The 14,742-nt window shown below is 39.7% G+C and overlaps 1 protein-coding gene across 1 annotated transcript in view; it reads right to left on the reverse strand.

The window, feature by feature from the left end:
• The window catches only part of LOC140718740 (protogenin-like), a 142,168-nt gene that overhangs the window by 81,134 nt on the left and 46,292 nt on the right, over window positions 1–14,742 (reverse strand). The window lies entirely within an intron of this gene.

The following is a 14,742-nucleotide window of genomic DNA, read 5'->3' on the forward strand; positions in this document are numbered from 1 at the left end:
AAGTGAAAGATGCAGCCCAGTCCATCACAGGTGAAGCCCTCCCCAGCAGTACATCTTCCTAGAGCGATGACACAAGAAAGCACGATCAAAAACACCTACCATCCAGGTCATGCCCTCTTGTCACGATTACCATTGGCAGGAGATACTGAAACCTTTAGGCCCCACACCAATAGGTTCAGGAACAGTTATTACCCTAAAACCATCAAGCTCATGGAAAAACTTCCATCACTATTCTCAACTGATTCTACAACCTACTGTTCTCTACAACTCATGTTCTCAGCATTATTTTCTTAGCAGTTTGTTTTCTTTTGCACATTGGTTATTCGTCAGTCTTTAGTTATGTAGTTTTTCATAAATTCTATTAACTTTTTAAAAAATTTGTTAGAGATACAACATGGCAACAGGCACCCATGTGACCATTTAACCTACGATCCCGCATGTCTTTGGAATGTGGGAGGAAGCATGAGCACCAGAGAAAATGTACCAGACTCACTACAGAGAGCAGTGGGATTTGAACTAGGGCTGATGGCACTGTAATAATGTTATGCTAACCACTACATTATCACGCTGCCCATCAATTTGTATTATACTTTTACTGTAAATGCCTGCAAGAAAATGAATCTCAAAGTAGTATATAGTAAAAATCATACGTAGATAATAAATTTACTTTGAATGTTGACTTCAGTTCTAATGTCAAATGCCTTAACCCAGATCAGGCTGTTACGTTCTTATAACCAGTTTAAAAACTGTCTTGTGGAGCCATTTCATTCCAAAACCAACTTGCCAAAATGCTTTAACTTTACCACGCTAAATAGTTGCCTAACAAATGCCTCAAAAGTTTAGAATGGGAAATCAGGATGATGCTTACAACTATAAATGAACTTTTTTTGCCATTTAAACTGCCATGAATCAAATATATTTGCACTTCTGATTTAAACAAAGTCCTCAAAATATGCAGTAAAGCAGATGGAATGGCTTGCTGAGAAATTTTTTTTAAATGCACTATTCGCCGACAGAAACTTTAAGTCAAAGGAAAAAAGGGGCAGGTTTCTGACAATAGATCACTCATCCATGTAATCCTGTTGTACAGAAAATTCATGAGGTTTTATCAAATTAAAGAATGGGGTGGATTGATGAGGATGGGATTGATTGGGCAGTGTTTTCCCAATAAACAACACTACCACAGGAATGGCGATAACTGGAGATTTTGAGCAAAATCAAACTGATTCTTTTGTACATATTTTTTGTGCATGAGAGTTTAGCAGTGATAGTCCTTCCAGTGGATGACAACTTGCTGTACTAAACACACAAGTTGTGTTTAACTAATCTCCCTGTGGCACCACCACATGATGGAGGGCTCCAAGTATTAAAGCTCCGTAAATTTAGTAGTCCATAAGGATGTACACCATAAGACAAAGAAACAAGAATTAAAGTCTGCTCCACCATTCGATCATGGTTGATATATTTTCCCTCTTAAATACATTCTCCTGCCTTCTTCCCATAACTTTTGATGCCCTGACTAATCAAGAACCTACCAGCCTCTGCTTTATATATACCCAATGACTTGGTCTCCACAGCTGTCTGTGGCAATGAATTTCAGATTCATCACCCTGTGGTACTTTCACAGACCATCTCTAATGCCTCCTTAGCCTTCTAGAAGTGGCACCTAAAAGTGAAAACAAAACTCCAATGTTTTATAAAGGTTCTACCATGCCATTTTCAACAATTTGTGCACCTATTCTTCAGGTACCTCTGCTCTTGCACCTTGTTAAGAAGCTTCCTTTCTTCTTTATTGTCTCTCCTCATTCTTTACGACAATATCTGGCATGTTACATTTCTTTATATTAAATTTCATCAGCCTAGCCTGCATTTTGCTGTAATCTATCAGCATTCTCTTCACAGTTTACAACACTAACAGGATTTAAGTCAGGTGCAAATTTAGAACATCCATTTCATTAACAGAGATTCAAATTGTGATGGATATTTGCTTCCTGGGCCAAGAGGCCTCTTCTTTGCTAAGCTCACTTTTAAAAGCACAGCAGCTGCAAACTTCCAACTAATATACTTTGCATAGTTTCTGGTTGTAAATGCAAGTTCATCTTTAGTTTTAAAAAAATGTAAATGAAAAGCAGTAATCAGCTTGAAGTTAAAACAAATACCGCCTATATAGCAGCTTTGTAAACAAGTTCTGTAATATACAGATGCTGTATCTGTGGGAAGTAGAATGCACCTCACAATACCTGTTTTACTATTCTTCAGGAGTATAGTACAAGATAACGGGTTATTTAATCTGGTTTGTTTCAAAAGAGAAGCTGATTAAATTGTTTAGTTCAAGGAAGTTTGCAGGCCAGATATGTTAATGATCTGGATGTAGAATTCACGCCTTCGTGACCAAGTTTGCAGATGATACAAAGATAAACAAAGGGGCTAGTAATGTTGAGGAAGCAGAGAGTTTGCAGAAGGGCTTGAGTAGATTAGGAGAATGGGCAAAGAAGTGGCAGATGGAATAGTGTAGGCAAGTGCATGGTCATGCACTTTGGTGGAAGAAATAAATGAGTAAACGTGGAGCGACTTCAGAATTCAGAGATGCAAATGGATTTCCGAGGCCAAGTACAGGATTCCCTAAAGGTTAACTTGCAAGTTGAGTCAGTAGTAAGGAAATGAATAGTTAGCACTTATTTTGAGAGGACTAGAATATAAAAGGAAGGGTGTAATGCTGAGGCTTTAAGCTGTTGGTCAGATCACATCTACAGTATTATGAGCAGTTCTGGGCACCGTATCCAAGGAAGGATGTGCTGGGGAGCCCCAGAGGAGGATCACGCAATTGACCCTGGGGATGAAAAGGTTAATGTACAAGGAGTGTTTGATGGCTGTGGCCCATCAAACTGAAGTTTAGAAGAATGGGGGGGGGGGGGGGGGGTTATTTCATTGAAACCTGCAGAATATGAAATGCCTGGATAGAGAGCACAATCTCAATAGAAGGACATCTCTTTAGAAGAGTTACAAGGAGGAATTTCTTTAGCCAGGGTGTGTGGTGAATCTTTGAAATTCTTTGCCACATATGGATGTGGAGGCCATGTCATTGGGTATATTCAAAGCAGAGGCTGACAGGCTCTTGATTAGTAAATAAACTTAATATCAAAATACATACATGTCACCGTATACAACCCTGAGATTCATTTTCTTGCAGGCATTCACAGTAAATACATGAAACAAAATAGAATTAATGAAAGACTATCCCCAACAAGATGAACAGTGTGCAAAAGACAACAAACTGCAAATATAAAATAAGAATAATAAACATCGAGAACATGAGATGAAGAGACCTTGAAAGTGAGTCCATAGGTTGTGTGAACATTTCAATGATGGGGAAAGTGAAGTTGAATGAAGTTATCCCCTCTGGTTCAAGAGCCTGATAGTTGAGGGGTAATAACTGTTCCTGAATCTGGTGGTGTGAATCCTGAAGCTCCTGTACCTCCCTCCTGATGCCAAGAGCAAGAGGAGAACATCTATTGGGTGGTGGTGGGTCCCAGATGATGTATGCTGCTTTCCTGGGACAACGCTCCATGCAGATATGCTCAATGGTGGGGAAGGTTTTACCCTTGATAGACTAGACTGTATCCACTACTTTTTGTAGGATTTTCCATTCAAGGGATTTGATATTTCCATATCCGGCCATGATGCAACCAGTCAATATAGTCTCCAACATAGATCTGTAGAAGTTTGTCAAAGTTTTAGATGACATACTGAATTTAAACAAATTTCTCAGTAGATCCATTAAAGGTTAGGGTCAGAAGGCAGGAGAATGGCATCAAAAAGGAAAATGAATCAGCCAAGACGGAATGGCAGTGCAGACTCAATGGACTGAGTGGCCTAATTCTTCTAGGGTGCATCTCAACCTGGTATGGATGTTGTCCTGTCCAAGACCGGAAGAAGCTGCAGAAGATCGTGAACCTAGCTCAGCACATCACACAAACCAATCTTCCATCCTTGGGCTCACTTTACACCACACTCTGTCAGAGCAGTGCTGCCAGGATAATCAAGGATAAGTCCCACCCAGCCAACACACTTTTTGTCCCTCTTCCCTCCGGGAGAAGGTTCAGGAGCATGAAGATACGTACGGCCAGATTTGGGAACAGCTTCTTTCCAACTGTGATAAGACTGCTGAACAGATCCTGACCCAGATCTGGGCCGTACCTTCCAAATATCCAGACCTGACTTGCACTACCGTACTTTCCGTTTTCTATTTTCTAATTATGATTTATAATTTAATTTTTTATTATATTTACTTCGATTTGTACTTCAGGGAGCACGAAGCGCAGAAACAAATATCACTGTGATTATTGTACGCTCTAGTATCAATAATTTGGTGACAATAAAGAATTTGTATTTGTATTCCTTTGTATTCCTAATTATGTTCTTAAGTCATATGGTCTAATTCAAGGCATCCTTTACTGTGTGAAGGCTTCAAATTCCACAAATTTGACTGATCCTTCAAGCTGAAAATATGCGAAGCAAGGTTTTCATCTAATACATTGGCTGTTATTTCTCCTCTCCACAGATGATCATCTCCAGTTTTTTTCCCCTTTTATTTTAGACATTAATTTCATAAGATACAGTTTATACTACACAAGATACTGTAATTAGACAGCACAGGGAAACATTCTTGCTCTGATAGGAACATACATGAAAGTAATGTACCTCAAACTAACAGAGTAACATTACAAATGCTGCAAGTTGCAAATTGCTCCTCAAATTACTGATTGTGGACCTGAGAATTAGCTTAATGTAAGGCTAATCCTCAGGTCGACAATCAGTTTAGAAAGAAAGAGGAAGAACTGAAACCAATACAATAAAGCTTTATAATGGGAGAGTAAAATAGAATGACTATTGAATTATTTCTGAAAAGCTCTGATCGTGGCAAAGTAGATTACTGTGTGATTACCATCACAATATACAGAGGAAATCATAAACCAGAATTTGATTTCTGATACCTTACATCTGCTCCCCTATTCTGAACAACACACGCTACCATTGTCTGTTAATTACAACCCGAATACCTTGCCAATTCACAGGAGAGCCCAGTTCTCCAAGGTATGGGTATTCAATACAAGAAACATGTTTAACCATGATTGATACAAAGCAACTTACACTACCCATCGTCAACTGGGGAGAAGGTTTTTTTCCATGTTCTCTGCGCTGATATGCAAGATACATTCAGAGAAAAAAAATCATGCAACTCAGGTTCTTAAATAAAGGTGCCATCAAGCGCTCTTCAGTAGGCTCTACAGTCAAAGCTTATTCAACTTTTTAACCTTTTTGAGTTTGACCTTTTTATTTGATGTTTATAAATAGGTGCAACTAACTCAGTAAGAAGCCCTTCACACTGAATCTGTTCCTCTTCTGTAGTCAAGCACGTGCTCATGCACATCCACACAAGAACTCATTAAGACCTTGTACAAAAAGATTAGTCCACTCTAGTGACAATCAAGGTCCTACAGAAGGACCTTACTTTAAAAAGATGCTCCCACAAATGATTACATTAATTCTTCTGTTACTCCAAAACAGGTGTATTATTTAATTACATTTTCAAAACTTACTAATGCACCTTAAGCAAATTACATCAGATTCCAATTATTGTAAAGCAAAAATACAAGGTTCTTGCTATTGGTAAATACAGGATGTGTAAGGAACAGATCTACCACAAGGTTCCCTATTCCAAAAAATCAAATGCAGATAGTACTTCTCTCCTGTTCACTCACATCAATACGTGCTCAAACATGCAAAAGGCAACAGAATGATCAACATTAAAAAAAACTCTACAGAAGTCCAAAAACACACAGATAACTTAACAATGCACAATTATATATACGTATGTGTGACAACACACACAAAATGCTGGAGGAACACAGCAGGCCAGGCAGCATCTATAAGGAGAAGCACTGTCGGCGTTTCGGGCCGAGACCCTTCGTCAGGACATACAAGTGATTTTATTTTCCCCCAATCATGACGTGTTCTAAACAATAAACGTGGGAAGCAAAATCTTGTGAGAGCAAGAAAATAAAGTTTTTTTTGAGAAATTGAGTCCAAGCTATTTTTCCCTTCATTTTGATATTACAATACAAAATGAGAGAATAAAAAGCTATCAAAGGTTACAGATGGTATAAGTAAATGAAATCACACTGAATTTCAAGGTAATCTAGAAGCTTAAGGTAGTGAGGACTATATCTTTAAATAACACACAATTGAAGCATCTTTTAGTCACATGTCACATTGAGACTAAATTTGATGGAATTATGAAGTCAGTGCTCCACTGGGCATATTACAAGGGACAAGCTTGTTCCTTGCCGTCCCACACAAGTGTTTCCTTTGTCCTTGGAAGGTTCCATCACAACAGTTTTAACAAATAAATGGAGTGACACAAGTGACTAAGGTGTGCTGAAGATGGACAGAATGTTTAATTATAGGATGGTGGACAAAATGCCAAGCAATCAGACTACAACTGATCAGGGTGGGTGTTAATCTCCTTCACGTTATTGAAGGTGTTTCACCAGGCAAGTGGCAAGAATTCCAGCATTCTCTGGACTTGGGCCTTGTAGAAGAAGGAAAGCCAGGAAGCAAATCATCTATTATAGACAGCCAATCCCTGACTTTCTGTCATAGTCGCACTACTATTGTGACTGATCCAGTTGAGTTTTGGATCAAGAATGCTATTGGAAATGTTAATAGCAAGGGACCCAGCACTGGCATTGATAATGCCAGCGAAAGTCAAAGTTAAGTGGTTGAACTCTTGTTGGATTGTCTTTCCCTAACACATTTGGCGTTCATGCTATCTATCACTTACCAGTTCATGCCTGGACATTGAGTCAAGTCTTGATGCATGAAGCCTTGGACTGCTTCGTTTTCAGAGGAATTTCAAACAGTGTGCAATCATCAGCAAATGTTCCTCTATTGACGCTATGTTGGAAGGTTGTCAAAGTAGCTAAAGTAATTTCAGTTTAGGATGGCTCCTCGACGACCTCCTGAAGTTATGCAAAGGAGGAGCAAATAACCTCCAACAGCCTAACACTGCACGAAGGAAAATGTTTATCATTCCAGTTATTGTACAGCTTCCCTCTTGATGCCCATCAGGTTTCTGGATTTCACTCTCAATTTCACCCTTTTGTTGTATCTAATACTCTGACCGCTTCTTGATGCTCATGGTCAAAAATTAACTGAACGTGGTTACAAATCTTCTGCCTCATCTCTGCACCTCAAAATCACTGAGGATGGGCATGTTCTTGGAGCTTACTTCCCCTACTGTCAGTCTTTAAATTGTCCTTCACCATCCACTATTAGATGTGGCAGGAAAGCAGAATTTTGATCTGGTCCATTGCTTCTGCAATTCCTTTGGATCTGCGTACTAAGTGCTAATTTCGCCATTTATAGGGCTATGCTGCAGGCTTGCAAAAAGAACTCTGTACATTGCGGGGTTTGATACTTGATGCCCCTCTGAGAACGTCCTGCTGCACTCGCCATGGAACAGGAGCAGCTCGATGGGAATGTGGGACGTGCTGGGCCACGAGGTCACAAACTTCAGTGTTGGACACTTGGGCTGCTGGTCCACACCACCATTTCAATTTCCAGTTGTTGTATAAAGCAGGGGTTCCCAATGCGAGGGTCCATGGACCCCCTTGGTTAATGGTAACACTCCATGGCATGAAATAGGTTGGGAACCCCTGGTATAAAGGATGTACAGTTCCAATTCTCTGTTCTGCCCTCAAGAAAATGTAGCTTTTACCACTAAGCCCGATGTCCAGTATAAAAGCAATGAAAATTTTCAATCTGTTGAAGTACAGACAAAACAGCAGACTTCAAAAGTTACTGTGTTCATACTGCATTGTTGTATCTATTTACCACTAGTACACACGGTTTGATGGATGCTATGCACAGTTAAATGCTTACAGAGCTAAGTAGTTTGAAGCAGGATGTTGATAAGAATAAGTGTCTCCAAAGCTATCCAAACAGGACAAACACCACAAACTTAAATACAGGTTACATGACTTATGGAAGACTTTTGGGCTCTTGTTTGTTAAAAAGGCAAAAAAAAAACCTTGAAAGTACTTCCCTGTCAGCCTGCATAAACTGAATTTTAAAACCATCCAAAGAAAGTTCTGCATTCCCCTTTTCACTCCTGACTGAAACGCTTGCCAAGTACAGTTCTCTCGGGTTAGAAGGGGAAATGGAACGGAAAATGAAAGAATAAACATTGTGCTAAATGATTAGTAGACTCATTAAGATTTTATAGGAGTAATGTACGGGAAAAAGTTTGTGCAGATTTCTAGTTCACAGAAATATGTTTTCTTGCTCAACAGCACATCCTCCCTTACAAATGCACTTTGTTATAATAAAACCTTTCTGCTGGCTGATAAAGTCCAATTCCTATTTCCATATCAAAATATAATCCTTTCTGTGGAATGTTTTACATTTTGACCCACTAAACATCGTGTGCTATCCTTCAGAAAGCAAGTTTGTGGACACACGAGATTGCAGATGCTGGAATCTGGATTAACAGCCAAAGGAATGGAGGAACTTAACAGGTCAGGTAGGACCAATAGAGGGAAATGGACCGCCAACATCTCAGGTCGAGACCCTTCATTCAGACCCAGATCCAGTCTTAAAACGCTTCACCAAATCATTCAAGCCCACCCACGCCAGATGTGTTCCTGCATACATACACTAAGCTATAATTAGGCACTCAGCAGAAAACCTCGAGCGTCAACAGGTTCCACCCATCAAAAATGTGCAGGTTTGTGCATTTTTTTCCCCTTGAAAACATTAAATTTGAATTGTTGATGCAAGGACACTCCCCCACGCAGGCATTCTCTTAAAAAATGACCAAAAACTAACTGAATTTTAACCATTCAGGGCCCCAAACAGTCCTTCCAGGTGAAGCGACACTTTAGCTGCAAGTCTGTTGGAGTTACATAGTGCTCCCAGTGTGGCTTCCTGTATATCGGTAAGACCCGGCGTAGATTGGGAGACCGCTTCACCGAGCATCTAGCTCCATCCACCAGAAAGGCAGGATCTCCCAGTGACCACCCATTTTAATTCCACTTCTCATTCCAATGCGTCTATCCATCTATCACCTCCTCCACTGTTGTGATGAGGCCACACTTAGGTTGGAGGATCAAAATCTTGTATTCCGTCTGGGTAGCCTCCAACCTGATGGCATGAACATCGATTTCTCAAACTTCCAGTAAAATACCGTCCTTCACCATTCCCCATCCTCTTTACCCTCTCTCACCTTATCTCCTTGTCCATCAATCCCCCTTTTCTTTCTTCCATGGCCTTCTGTCCTCTTCTATCGGTCTCCCCCTTCTCCTGTATCTCTTTCACTAATCAACTTCCCAGTTCTTCACATCATCCATTCCCCTTAAGGTTTTACCTATCACCTTGCGTTTCTCTCTCCCCTCCCCCATCTTTAAAATCTATTCCTCAGCTTTCTTTCTGCAGTCTCAGCCCAAAACGTTGACTATACTCTTCAACAGACGCTGCCTGGGCTGCTGAGTTCCTCCAAAATTTTGTGTGTGTTGAGTGAGAAAAACTTTATTTTAAAGGCTGCAAGCATTTAATTGATCTATTTTAAAACTATTTGATAGGGAAAAGTCTGGGGTCAATGAGGAGGATGTAACAGGTAATCAGGAAAATATTGACCTGTTGCTAATTGTCACATTGGCTAGAATTGATGAACTTTATAAATTCCTCTTAATTAACCAAACTGGGGGGACAGAAAGGTGTTCCTAATCATGAGGCTGAAAGGCATCTTTTGCAGGTGAGTGATTCTTGGATGCTTTTTCAGTTCAAATATAACTGAGGCAAGTACCATTCCTACAAGACAAGAGTGAAAAAGAAACATCTTCCGTCATAGGAAATATTTTGTTTAAGAATCTGATAAACTATTTGTCTTTACATTTCTAGCCAAAACAAAGGAAAACACCTCACAATTGGACCAGTTTTGAAGTAGAATGTTTATAAGTTAATGTGGCAATCGATGCATTATCACCATTCATAAAACTAATGTATTTTTGGATCGTTGGACAAGGATTGTTGGCCAATGAGAATCTTTCTGAACTCCAAGGACTGGTAGTTAATTAGCAACTGTAACTTACACCTAGTGAGTAGAAAGTAGCAGAATCAAAGGGAATTGACGGGCATACTGGGCAGAATAACCAATAGGATCGATGTAGAATTTGTCTAAGTGGGTGGTTCAATTACCACCAGAAACAGGCAAATCAAAGCAAGTTTATTATGCAACAAGTGACTTAACTGACACCACTGAATGAAAATGGAAGCTTATATTTCCTTGTGACATGGGGAAAAACCTTTCAGAGGGATCCTTATTGATCCCATACTCCATGTTTCCCTGCAACGTATTCTCACATTACTTTAAAGACACCTTCTGATTTCTCTTGCTATACTACCTCAAAATTTTCCATACCTTACGCACTATAGTACATTACAGAATAAAAAATATACACACAACACAGTGGATTTTTAAGACAAACTATATGCCTGGATAACACGAACTTACAGCACTAAGCAAAAGTCTTTTACACACACACACACACACACACACACACACACACACCACCACCACCCCCCCCCCCCCGCCTTCCCTCCCACCACCACCACCATTGGAAGTTTTCGTGTTTTATTGTTTTACAACTTTGAATCATAGTGGATTTAATTTGGCTTTTTTGACACTTATCAACAGAAACAGACTCTTTTGTGTCAAAGTGAAAACATATCTCTACAAAGTGATCACAGTTAATTACAAATATAAAACACAAAATAATTGATTGCTTAAGTATTCATCCCCTTCAAGTCAGTATTTAGTAGATGCACCTTTGGCAGCAATTACAGCCTCGAGTCTGTGTGGACGGGTCTCTATCAGTCTTGCACATCTGGACACTACAATTTTCTAATATTCTTCTTTACAAAACTGCTCAAACTTAGTTAGATTGCATGGGGATAGAGTGAACAGCACTTTTTATGTCCAGCCACAAATTGTCAATTAGACTGAGGTCTGGAATCTGAATTGGCCACTCCAGGAACTTAACTTTGTTTTTAAGCCATTTTGTCTTTGGCTTTATGCTGGAAAGCAAATCTTCTCCCAGACTGCAATTCTCTTGTAGACTGCATCAGGTTTTCCTCCAGGATTTCCCTGTATTTTGCTGCATTTATTTTACCCTCTACAAGCCTTCCAGGGCCTGCTGCAGTGAAGCAGGGCCTGATGCAGCCACCACCATGCTTCATGGTAAGGATGGTGTGTTTTTGATGGTGTGCAGTGTCTGATGGCCAAAAAGCTCAATTTTGCTTTCATCAGACCATGGAACATTCTTCCAGCTAACTTCACAGTCTCCCACAGGCCTTCTGGCAAATTCTAGCCAAGATTTCAAGAGAGCTTTTTTCAACTGTGGCTTTCCCTTTACAACTCCCCTAAAGCTGCACCTGGTGAAGCACCCGGGCAACAGTTGTTGTCTCTCCCATCTCAGCCATCGAAGCTTGCAACTCTCCAGAGCTGTCACAGGTCTCTTGGTGGCCTCCCTCACTAGTCCCCTTCTTGCACGGTCACTCAGATTTGGAGGACAACCTGCTCAAGGCAGATTTACAGCTGTGCCATATTCTTTCCATCTCTCGATGATTGACTGTACTCCGAGGGATATTCAGTGACTTGGAAATGTTCTTGTATCCAACTCCTGCTTGTGCTTTTCAATTGCCTTTTCATGGAGTTGCTTGGAGTCTGAGGGCATGAACATGCGAGTGATGATAAAGCTGATTCTGATTTGTGTCTCCATTGTGTACTGGGAGTGGAACAGGGACAGGGAGGGGGAAATCACGGTTGGGAAAAGGTGAAGAGAGAGGGGAGGAAGTGGAAAGCACCAGAGAGACATTCTATAATGATCAATAAACTAATTGTTTGGATTCAAGTGACCTGGCTTGGAGTTTCAGGGCAGGGTGTGTCTGTACCCACGCCACTCTCTGCTCCCGGCACACCTTCTCTGCCACCTGTCCCACACCCCTCCTGTTGTGCTCCACCCTTGCCATTTCCAACATCCTTTGCTCCCGCCAGATTTACAAACTCGCTTTCTGCTCCACGTTGACAAATACAGTACTGTGCAAAAGTCTTAGGCACCATAGCTATTCACAGTACTGTACGTGTTCACTATCCCTATTAGGCAGGGACCTTAGACAAGGCAAATACCATAACATCCTAATACAAATCAAGTTGATTGATTAAGTATTCTACTGCTATCGTGGCAATTATACAATTGATTACCAACCATCAATTCCTGAAACATTTCTTGCTGTAGTTATGCACTGTCCTGGCTCCAGCTAATTCAGGGTCCATGGTAGAATATTATTTAAATAACCAGTAGCCAGAAAACCGAAGTTGAACATATTGGCAAAACCACAATTGTTCAAGTGACAGCTTGGAATGGTGCCAGAATTTTCACTGACCCAAACCTCTAGTTAAACCTCTATAATGGATTTCATTTCCAAGACATAACCCTTCAATCAACAAAGTAATCCACTTTGTGGTTTACAAATCAAAACAGTTAAAACACAGTCGTTACTTCCTACAGCTGTCAAAATCCATTACTGCGCTAGTTAGTTCTTTCAGGATTCTCTCTGTCCTACACAGAAGAGGGGACAAAATTACCGCTACAGAGGGGATTCAATTTCACTTTCGCTTTTACAAATATTGACATAAATTTCCAGAAAACCATTCACAAAAGGAAGTGAAACTCAAAAGGTGTAGTAACATAGTTGCTTTTGATATTTGTATAATTGAAGCTGACAATTTCTTAAATGAAACCATCCTGCTCTCAGAAGCAGCAACAGGAACGTTACGTTATTATAAAAGGCTGATTTGAAAAAATACATTTCAATTTAAAAATTGATAAAGCAAACCTGTTGTCTTGATTTCTTGAAGATAAAAAAAATGCATTTTCCCTAAAATGCGTACACTCATGCAAGCAAATATTTCTATCCAGTTTTAAATTTCTCATGATGGCCGGAAAACCTACTTTGTAAAACAATAAATCCTGTGCATTTAGCGTTGTCATGTTTTGTATTTCTAACATTAACACTATTTACTTCTCCGAACTAGATTCTCCTTAAATAGGAAACACCAAATGTTCGAAAGCAAAAATGCTGGAATGTAAAAGGACACTTTGCTTTGTTCTCAAGGGAAGGGAACAATAGTGTTAAGACAGTTCAAATTCAAAGCAAAATTGCTACTAACTTCTTGTGTTTTTTCCTTAACTTCTTTAAATTGCATAATTTCTGTGTTCTAAGTGAGCAAGCCTAACGACTGATATTTAACTGTAACTTCCTGACTTGTACCAGACACTGCTGTAGTTCACTCAAGACTCAATCCATGTAGAATTCTCCTCAACATTACATATACAGCTCCAATCTTCCTTCTACTGAAAGCACATAATAGCTGCCTACTACTTTTCTATCCACAACACCCAATTTTGAATATGCATTTATTAGAGTTGGATATTTTCCAGATCCTACTTTTTATTCCCACATGATGATCATGAAGGTATAAACAGTATAATTAAACTCTATAGTTTTACCGTGGCATGCCACTTCCACAATGATTATCTTGATAGATACCAAGACTTTGTTGTTAGGAAGTTGTCAATAATTTAGCATCAAATTGGTTGGATAGAAGAAAGGGAGCCCCTTTTAGAAGTATCATTTAGTATTACATCACAGAGTTTACATAGAGGGCAGAGGGTAGCCTGCATCTGTTCAAATGCGACAAGCAAATTCTCTCTCAAATGACTGCATATACAGGCTTGTTGCTACAGGCAGTCTAATGCTCTTGGAAAACAAGATGGCAGATTAATGGCTTTTACCATGGATATTAGCAAGTAAATGTATACCCTTCATCACGAGAGGCAGCAACACAAAGAGCTACCCACGGATTGGTGACTCTTTCATTGTTCATCAGATCAGCCCATCTTTAGAAGCTTTATCTTTTATCCTCAAACAGGACCAATATCTTTGAAATTTTCTACTGTGGTTTCCTGCTATCCAGTGGCACCAGTCGGATTAGCAAGCAGTCAGCTCAGAGGCATTAAAAAAAACAATTGAAAAAGCACAAAGTTTGGAGAAACTATCTGCTCAATTGATCAGAAATATTCTCTATTCTATGCTCAGTTGAGACATATGGAATCTGTGCTAAAAATGTAAAGCATTCAATGGCGCGTTTTGTAGCCGTGCAAAGGTAACTAACTGTTCATCACGTGTGAAATAGAAGGAAGCAAATGGGAAAAAATAAGCCAGACAAGAGGAGGATTAAAGAGCTTCTGAGTTTCACATGCATGAAAAGGTAAGCTAATTTTGTTTTATCTGGTCTGATTGTTCAGCTGTGGCAGCTCAATTAAAAGAAAAGCCTTCTGCATCTGAGAACATTTTGTAGCTGTCCTGACCAAGCAGCACTTAGGAATTAGGAATGCAGGAACTTCCTGCCACAGGACAATTACACAAGGATCCCAAAATTGAAGGAAGCAGGAATAGCAAAAGCCTTTACATTACACATACCTTCTGAAACCTTTACAGAAATCCATCAGCAAACTCAGCTTTGATAGTTCTATATTTGAATGTTTACTTTGATTTAAATTGCCATTTTGAAAAAAATCTTTATTTCCTCCCTGCTTTTTCTTCCATTTAATATTTTTA

This window comes from Hemitrygon akajei, chromosome 30, assembly GCF_048418815.1.
Source record: "Hemitrygon akajei chromosome 30, sHemAka1.3, whole genome shotgun sequence".
NCBI classification, from domain to species: domain Eukaryota; kingdom Metazoa; phylum Chordata; class Chondrichthyes; order Myliobatiformes; family Dasyatidae; genus Hemitrygon; species Hemitrygon akajei.